This window comes from Haliotis rufescens, unplaced genomic scaffold (assembly GCF_023055435.1).
Source record: "Haliotis rufescens isolate VD_foot unplaced genomic scaffold, xgHalRufe1.0.p SCAF_13, whole genome shotgun sequence".
NCBI lineage: Eukaryota > Metazoa > Mollusca > Gastropoda > Lepetellida > Haliotidae > Haliotis > Haliotis rufescens.
The window spans coordinates 16270192-16277935 of NW_025963813.1; the positions used below are offsets into that span (position 1 = coordinate 16270192).

The 7744-nt window shown below is 38.0% G+C and overlaps 2 long non-coding RNA genes across 2 annotated transcripts; one reads left to right on the top strand and one right to left on the bottom strand.

Annotated features, from left to right (window-relative positions):
• Positions 1–599: 599 nt before the first annotated feature.
• Positions 600–2416, bottom strand: LOC124124753. The gene is made up of 5 exons (XR_006859539.2): positions 2287–2416; positions 2059–2158; positions 1806–1869; positions 1017–1094; positions 600–838 (listed from the first exon to the last, which is right to left on the bottom strand). It is a non-coding gene; the product is annotated as an uncharacterized LOC124124753 (long non-coding RNA).
• A 44-nt stretch (positions 2417–2460) lies between these two features.
• LOC125378596 lies at positions 2461–3958 on the top strand. Its single transcript, XR_007220350.1, has 2 exons — positions 2461–2886; positions 3261–3958. It is a non-coding gene; the product is annotated as an uncharacterized LOC125378596 (long non-coding RNA).
• Positions 3959–7744: the final 3786 nt, after the last annotated feature.

Genomic DNA, 7744 nt, shown 5'->3' on the forward strand with positions numbered 1-7744 from the left:
AGAAACGTTATAGAAATAATTCAAATAAATCAAATTATAGTTTGAATAAATAAGTTCACAAGCAGTTGATGTGATGTATAAAGTAACCAGGAAATTGTTTTTAATAACATTGATTCTTCAGTGGTTTCAGTTCAAATAATATTCAAAGACATTTATAACTTGTAATTTCTCAAATAATTATGATCATAGGACTAATAAACATTGCTATATACTATTTGCAGTTGTCTCCACAAATCAACTGGCAGTCTCTGGTGTGGGGTAAAACAGTGTCACAGGATTGTGTATGTTGCAGCCCAGCTGCACAATTACTGTATTGACAAGCATATCCCTCCACCCCCAAATGCAGATGATGAGGATATGGATGGTGTTATTAAAGTTGGTTGTTATCTTTTAAGTTGAGCACCACATATCAATCATTATGTAAGTTATAATGCCCCAATACAATCAAAAGTTAAATGTTACAGAAAATGTTAGCTTCTCTTTTTTACATTTATATTATATTAAAATTTGAAACAAAACATCACCCACTTATCTTAATGGCATCATTTATTTTCAAAATAACAACAACTTATGAAACATATGTACATGTGATAGGCTGTACATATTTTACAAGTAATAGGCTACACACAGTGGAGCCTTGACAGTGATCTAATAGAAATTGATAATGGGTGACAAACTTTTGTCAGCATAAATATTTCTCAGAATTGACATTTTTCTTCTTCTTCCAATTGCAGCTTCCTCCTCTCCACATCAACCAATTCATTTTGTGCTCTCAAAATTCCCTCCAATACCTCCAGTTGTTCCTCCTCGATTTGGATGATCTGACCTTTAGGTTTCCCTGGGACAAGAATAGTTTGATCAGTTGCAATTGTAATGAAATATTTAAATTAATACTGAAATGTTTACTAAATGACACATGAGAAATATCTTATGTTTACAATTTGTCTTACGAATCTTGAAACATGGCAAATACAAAAACTTTAATCTCTCAATGTTATATTTCTAATACTACCCACCCGAGGCAACTGATTGTGGCAGACTTTTGGCACTTACTGCTGTTTGTGGCACAGAGGAGCAACCACTCACATGATCTTCTGTAACAAATCACCATCATAATCATCATAATAATCATCATCATCATCCACAGTTATGGAATAGTATGTTGAAAAATCATTGCTCACACCTATTCTCTTCCATATTAGCATATTTGCATATCTTTCATTCATACAGCTATCCTTGACTAATCACGTCAATTGAATGTGTATAATTTAAAACAAAATTTGACTGCTATTTTCGTCATAATGCTGCTGCTGTATAAACGTATTGTTCTGTTGTATATACATGTCTCCACTGGATGAATATACTTGATTTATGTTTCTCATAACAAACTGTTTGAAATGAAGCAGTCAGACTTCAGAAATTACTGAAAAATACAAAAAAAGTAAGAATAATACAAAGGCACAGGAACAATGAAGTATTGTCAGCAATTTAAATTTTGACTTCTTATATCTATTAAATATGTTATCAATCAAGAATCCAAAGTTTTAAATAAATAAGACCAAAAACATCAAAATGCTCGGCCATATTCAGCGGATGGTCACCAGACACGCGTACTACTAAAATGTAGATTACAAAACATTATAAATATAATTCCAGAATAATCAATAATAATAAAAACACCAACTTAAGTATTTTTTTACAAATAGTATATGCAACATTGTTTGTCATAAATAGCAAATGGTTTTACTTTTCCATTGTAAAACATAATACATAATATGTCCTAAATAACATCTTAATGTACTTACATTCTTCACTTTCCATTCCGCCCTCACATCCCTCTATTTGGCATGGTGGTATCAGTGACACAATCTTAAAGCCCAAATACAACATTTATTCTTTTCATTGTATTCTTTTTACACACATAACTCATTTTGTTTCATACATAACCTTATTTAGGATGTAAATTTGAATGTTGTAACCTGTTTATCCAGTTGTTAATATCATATATAATAACATATACTGAATTGTATGCATTACCATAAAACAACTATTACATACCATTTGTTCAACATGGTTAAGATCTTCCATTGGTGGAGGCCCACCTCCTGTTTTCGTCTTCTTCCTTTTTTGACTCGCTGCTCGTTTCCTTGTTTGACTTCTTGAAAAGAAACAATATGATCAAAATCGTTATACATTAATGTTTCATGTAATGAGTCAATAGCAGCTGCAAGATCCAAAAATAATTATCTTAGTAGAATTTAACATCAAAATCTAACATTGCATTACTTCATGCCTGTCCACTTCTTTTTAACTTCCATCCAATCCCTCTTGGAAGCACTGTTTGAGTTTATCCTGCAAAAAACAACATTTTCATAGGTCACAGTTCTGAGTTTATTTCCAATTACAATATTAATTTCTTAACAGTGTTTTTTGTTATATTTTATATTTATTTTTATTTGGATTTAGATCAACTCTCATTATAAAACACACAATATTTAAACCAAAAAGATGTAAATCAAAGGATATAAAATACAATATTACAACAACAAAATACATGCATTTTCGGTGCACTTGCTTTTCTATCTCCAACACAAATTAGTTCTCTGTCAGAGTTACGATAGGTATCGTAGCTCTGAGCGATCTGCGACAGGTTTACGATAGTTTCGAAAATCTATCTTATCTTAACCTTAAGATATCTTATCTTTGAACGTAAGTTGTTAAGATTTATCTTAGCTAAGATCATTTAAAAAATCTAGGCCCTGAGAGTGAAGAAGGCTTAACACAACATCTGTATCATCTGAGGGGTAAGAAGGCTTGACAAAGCAGCTGTATGACCTGAGAGATAAGAAGGCTTCACACAACAGCTGTAGCTGTATAACCTGAGAGGTAAGAAGGCTTGACATAGCAGATGTATAACTTGAGAGGTAAAGAGGATTATCACTGAACAGCTGTCGAACTTGATGAGTATACAGAGAGAGCTTTAAACCCATGGACAAAGTACTCCACATGAAATTGAGGTTCATTAGGTATACAGCTTTACTTACCCCAGACGCTTTGTCTTGTCGTGGAAACCATTCTAGATAAGCAGTACATTTCTGTGATGAAAAGATTCATTTGTATTGTAAATAACGTCCAGTTATTTACAGCATTTATGATTGACATGTATCTACTGTGTTTTCAAGTTAACCTGAAACTTCAACATCGCAGACACAAAGGGATTATCTCCTAATCCCCTCTCTTGAATCGTGCTGTTGTTTCAGGGGACCCCACAGAGCGGAGGAACATAGCCCTGCAGGAGCCCGAGGTGGTCGCTAAGCTGAAACTCAAGATTAACCAGTACCGTAATTTGATGGTCCCTGACAATGTTCACCATCAGCTGAACCAGTTCTCCACGGCGGCGTGTGGTCCCCAGGATGGTGCTGATATCACCATTTCCCATAAAGTCTCCTGATGTCCTGTCCCCCGATACATAGTCCCTGATGTCCCTTGTGAGTCTCTGGTGGCCCTGAAATATGTTCTTGGTGTCATCTGATATCCCCGGTGCGTTCGTATGGCCTGCCCCCTATAGGCCCAGATGACCTAGTCCCTGTTGACGTATGTTCCTGGTGCCATCTGATATCCCCGATGCCTTCTCATGACCTGCCCCCTATAGCCCCAGATGACCTAGATCCTGTTGACGTATGTTCTTGGTGTCATCTGATATCCCCGATGTCTTCTCATGACCGACCCCCTATAGCTCCAGATGACCTGGTTCCTGATGACGTATGTTCTTGGAGTCATCTGATATCCCCGATGTCTTCTCATGGCCGGCCCCTGATGGCCTAATGACCCTGGAAACCCCTGCTCATTATGCACTGAGACAAGCGTGGGCCTTCTGTTGAGCGAGATAAAGATGTCTAGAGAGGGAAAATGGACCTACTGTCCTGTTTGTCCCCGAATAAAAGCGATACTGTTTGAACATGAAAGACTTGTACGTTTATATCAAATAGTGGATCACTCCAACTCAGGCGAGCCCCGTGTTCATCTCCCCCCGTTTCTGTGGTCGTGCACGCACGCACTCACAGTCATACGCACACGCACACACAAGCTCTGTCACCGAATGTGGGTCATTGAATGAGTAAATGATCCATCTTGCAATACTCCAGATTCAAGACACGGAACACGAATATAATAAACGCGCTGTAGCCTGACAAAGGCATAAGGATCTGTACAGAAACGACGCATCATTATGGAATCAAGTTGCCATCCCTAAAATATTTTGTCTTAACTGTAATTTACAAACTTGCTAAAATGCCAATCAAACAGTTCAAGAACAAACACGATAGAGATCGGATTGGACATAGGGCACAGCTGTGTATATTAATACTATGTTTTGCTCTTATATGAGATATGAAGATTATGTACACTCTCTGCAAGGATGATGATAACATGTGCCAGCTTTAAAACTACTTACCCGTATTTAAAGAATGATGACTCCCTCAGTATATACAGGCGGTTATTTCCCGTATATTCTTACAATCCTCTGGTCGATTACCTGTACCTTAGCTTTTCTCCCATACCGATTGTCATATCTCTCCCGCTAATGGATGCGATCGGTCGGCCATGGCTTTTATCTGCGTAGCCCAGCTACATCTGTGGGGAACAACTCACTTGACACTCCAATCTGAAAGGAACGTCCAATATACGACGTCATCAAGTTACGTGTGAGTGAGTGAGTGAGTTGGGTTTACGCCGCTTTTAACAGTATTCCAGTTATATCACGGCGTGTCAGCTTAATATGGGAGGGATGCAGGTCTCAGACGTTTACCACTTCGGTGAAACCCACGAGCACGGGTATGGTGCTGACAAAACCTAGAAACATAATCGGGGCGAACCGGGATAATCATAGGTTTCTGGCGTGTCCAGGGGACGCAACTCTGCACAACGAATCGCTCATCAAGTTGCGAGCGCATATTCGAATCTCAAGAAATGACGTCATCAAAGGACAATGTTTTATCGTTCTTCATTATGCGGTGATATATATATACTACTCAAAAGAAGTTAAGGATCACCCGATTCTTTCATATTGGTAATGTTAATCTGTCATAGCATGTGGGATTAACTATTGTAATATGAAAGAATCAGGTGATCCTTAACTTCTTTTGAGTAGTATATATTAAGTATCGGATGCTGTGGCTCAAAATATAAAATGGTGTGACTATGGATTCATGGAAACAAATCATGTAATTATTTAGTGTTTTGAATAAATTCAGGCGTCCTTAATATGTACAAATGTGAAAGAGAATTTACAAAAGTATACCATTGCAGATTGACCGAGCGTCCGGTGATCAACAAACAGTGGGTAGTCCAAGCCGAGCCTGTGAAACGAGGGAGACAACTTTGGATGCGCCACACAAAGTGTGGATAATCGAGACCAGGACATTTTCAATTAAATACAAAAGCGGCTTGGACAACGTGATCAAATGTTTGTTTGAAAATGAACTTTTGGAAAGATACAATGACGATGAAGAAAACTGAACGAAGACGAACACAACCCCGCCCAACCAACGTGGAGACAGTTTGTTGGACACCCATCAGGTAATGCTCACTTTACTCCAGTCTATAACACGTCACGTGGTCATTCTGGAAACCCATTTGTCGAGAAACTCTCTCAACTATGGCCAGTCTCAATTAAGAATTGAACGTCAGTTTCATGGGTTCATTGAAATGTGAGCCATTTAAAAGCGCTAGTTAAACTGTGTGAACCTCCGAGCTTTACGAACATGAAAGTTTAACCAGCGCTTTTAAATGGTTCACACTTCAATGAACCCATCCAAACTAACCTTCAAACCTTATAATTTCATACTTTGTAGTTTACTGGTATCGCTGAATAATATCGTAACACTGTTTGCTTAAGTCCTCAGGTTTCGCCGGAGAACTTTGCAACAATGTTATTTTGTCGGTATTTGCCTGCTCGCGGTCACAAGCATTTCCCCATTCATACTCAGTTACGCAAAGACAAATAGTTCTTTTTAGATATACAACATAATCTGAATATATGTCAACATCAACATAATTTTATTCTCCGAACAAATTGACAGACAATATTTGGGATTAATCAAATCTTAAAAATAGGTGATAGGCAAGTGAACGCAAATATAAACATGACCTCTATACACCGAGGCGAGGTCAACCTTTAAGCGCGGATTTATATATGACGTTACCTAAGTTTGTAAAAAGGTGCATTTCGAGTCGAGCGGGAGCATGAGGATGAAATTTATACTTACTGCTGTTGAAAATGAAGTTTATGGAACAGTTATGGAAAACACCCCGACGCGTGAACCGTACCATGGCACTAGCAAATCGGGAATATCACTGATTTATGAATGTGTTGCTTATGTTTGGATAATCGCTAACCAGTTCGGACAATGTGGATTGGACTGGTGTGGTTTGAACAGAGTGCTCTGAAACTTTGTTTCGTGTTACTGTGTCAGGGTGTGCTATATTTGGAGTTTGGGATTTGTCGCGCGTGCTGTTATACTTTGCGTAGCTGGTGTTTCTTGTGACCTGAGATGGACCTTCTGTATGACCTGATGCTGGCTTCATTTCTGTGCCCCGTCATTCCTCCTGTGCCGCCGCTACCCGGCCAAGAATGCAAGGAGAAGGTCGGCCAACTCAGAAACCGGAATAGTAATTCCGTCCACATATATATTCTCGTTTCCTATGACCAGTCGTTGAAACAGTGTTTTTAAAAAAAATATTTGTATTTAAGTTTCTTTCCTTACCTTTTTATGTTTTACGGTTTCTCAAAATCTTGGACTTTTTTTCGAATCAATAGTGAACCAGGTCGTGTCGGCGTCTGACACGGTACAACAGGGTACAACATTGTTTTCATTCCCATATTGTCTTGGTGCTCGATTCCTGTCACTTCCGAAAACAACGCATCAAAGTCAATATCGCTCAATAAATCAATTTCGTTCACCTCAGTAATTTTACAGAATTCATTTTCTTCACATGCGTTATTTGTATTGATAGATAGCCATTTCATATCCAAATCACCGTTAGGACAATCCATTTTCTTTCATCTAGATGAAATGTTACAAGATCAGGCAAAAATACCAAATTAATCATATTGCTGATAAATGCAGGGATTAAAAAGAAAACAGAAAAACGAGTTGATTGTAAACGCCGATCGATAATTCGGGGAAACTTTTCTTTCCGTTTACAGTTGTGTGAACTCCAAATATCAGATCACGTGACTACCCCTCAGCCAATCAGCATTAAAGAAACAGATTAAACTTTAAAGTATGAAATTAATCAAAGATATTTACAAAATTCAACACAATGTTTGCATGGGTTCAAAATGAAGAAGGTAACCGATTCAGGATAGCTTGGCGTGTCACTATACCACTTTCGAATGGCCTTTACATGCATTTGCGCAGCAGTGTAACATGTTTGCCTTTTTTAATATAGGCTCTGTCCATAAATATTGTTTGTTTGTTGCTTAACGCCGCATTCAGCAATATTCCAGCTACATGACGATGGTCTATAAATAATCGAGTGTGGACCCCACGATTCAGAGATTGACCCCGTGAAACTATATTTACGCAATTGGAATAAGACATGCATTAACCAAGTCAGCGAGCCTGAAAACCCAATCCCGTTAGTCGCCTCTTACGACAAACATGCGTTTCTGAAGATCGATTCTAACCTGGATCTTCAAGATCATAAATATTGAATGCCAACTGCTTAAAAAATACGAGAA